Below are 2,105 nucleotides of genomic sequence, written 5' to 3'. Positions count from 1 at the left end.
CTGTTTCTAAACTGTTTCCATTCCTAGTTCAGGCTGAGGTCTCCTCACCTGGAAGTACAAAACTTAGGGGTTCCGGTTCCTGCTCACAGCCAAGGAGAAGATGCTGTTTTCACTAAATTCCTCTAGTCAAAGAAGAGGTAAGACTTGATATGATAGTAAAGAAACACAATAAAAATTGTACGCATACTAACATTACAAACATTTTAAAAATCTTCTTTGTTTTTATTCTAATCATGAAGGTAACACAAGCCTGTTGCAAAAACTTTAGAAAATACAGTAAAAATAATTTATACTTTAATAAATTATTTTCATTTTTATCTATTCTTGTGCTCATATGTTTATTGCTGTTATTGGTTAAATATATTATTCATGCATTTGGGACAAAATTCCAAAAGTAAAATCTCACTGTTTCCCTGCCACCCAGTTCCTCTCCCTGAAGCGAACTGTTTGTTCATCATAGTATCCTCTTCTTTTTTTAGTGAAAACTTTTATATTTAAAATTACCAACTGGACTCAGTTTAGATAATCCCAATTTTGTTGGCAACTTCCAAAGCACTGTCATCAGGAGCCAGTTGAACATATGCTTCTTCTCTCCATCAGGCCTTATCAGGGTGTTCACCTTGGCCACGTCAATGTCATAGAGCTTCTTCACAGCCTGTCTGATCTGGTGCTTGTTGGCCTTGATATCCACAATGAACACCAGTATGTTGTTGTCTTCTATTTTCTCCATGGCTGACTTGGTAGTGAGGGGGAACTTGATAATGCCATAGTGACCAAGTTTGTTTCTCCTAGGGGCACTCTTCTGAGGACATTTGGGCTGCCTTCTGAGCCACAGTGTTTTGGGCGGTTGGAAGGTGAGTGATGTCCGGATCTTTTTTGTGTGGCTGTGGATGACTTTCAGCACTGCGTTCTTGGCCTTCAAAGCCTTTGCTTTGGCTTCAGCTTTGGGAGGGGCAGGGGCTTCCTTCTTCGCTTTCAGCACCATCTTTGTGAAAAGCCACAGTATTCTCTTATAATCCTTTTCATTTCTGTAAAATCTGTAGAAATGTCCTACTTCAATAAACCTTTCTCTGCTTCAAACTCCGATGTTTCAGTTTATTTGGCCTCACTGTGCAACAGGCACACGAACTTTGGTAACAATTTCTTTTCTGATTTTAATACTTTAATTTTTCTTGCTTTGTATCTTAGTCAATCTAGCTAAATATTTGTCAATTTTTTTTTTTAAGAACAAGCTCTTGGTTTTATTGATTATTGTTTTTCCATTCTATATTGTATTTGTCTCCATTCTGTTCTTTATTACTCCCTTCCTACTGCTAGCTATTGTTTTAGTTTGCTCCTTTTTCAAGTTCCTTAAGGTGTAAAGTTACTTTATGGATTTACTTTGCCACTCTCTCTACTATGTCAATGAAAAATCAAATAACAATCAAGCTAAGAAGAAAGAAAAGAGAATATTATTCAAGACAAACTGAGGATTATAACCTGGGAAACAGATTCTCAGAAACTCTGAGAACTGCTCCATTGATCAGGAGTTAGAGATGCAGTTTTATACATTTTTGAGACAAAGAATTAATGTATCATATTGAAAGGTTAGCATTGTGCACACAGTTCATCAGTTTTTTTGTTTTTTGTTTTTAGTCAGTTATGCATGTACAGAACAAGCCCTTGGTCAATGTGACCCTGTGTATGAGATGAAAAAGAAATATTAATCATAGAATTACAATGCTGGCATCTGAAGAACGGGACCAGCTTTTTCTCAAAGTTTGATTTCATCCTCCTGCTTTGAGAAGGTCTGGGTAATGTATAATGTAGATGCACAGTGCACATTGGAAAAGGCCCACCATAAAGGGGTCATGTCATTTGTTTTTTTCCTTTCTGTCTTAGTTTGATTGTCCAGCCATAGAAAATTTAAGATTTTTCCTCACCAACTATATATGTAGATATTATTATTATTTACTATTTTATTTAAAAATTATCGTACACTAACACAACGTTGTAAAGCAACTATATTCCAATAAAAATTAATGAAAAAATAAAAATTATCATACAGTATAACTGATTTTTTACAGTACTGTTCTCTGAATATTAGCAAATATACAGATGCGCAT

General features: G+C 35.4%; 1 pseudogene; it reads right to left on the bottom strand.

The window, feature by feature from the left end:
* Nucleotides 1-518: 518 nt before the first annotated feature.
* LOC118900045 lies at nt 519-985 on the bottom strand (annotated as a pseudogene).
* Nucleotides 986-2,105: the final 1,120 nt, after the last annotated feature.

Source organism: Balaenoptera musculus, chromosome 8 (genome assembly GCF_009873245.2).
Source record: "Balaenoptera musculus isolate JJ_BM4_2016_0621 chromosome 8, mBalMus1.pri.v3, whole genome shotgun sequence".
NCBI lineage: Eukaryota > Metazoa > Chordata > Mammalia > Artiodactyla > Balaenopteridae > Balaenoptera > Balaenoptera musculus.
Note: the sequence above shows the minus strand (reverse complement) of the source record. Positions and strands in the feature narration are given on the sequence as shown.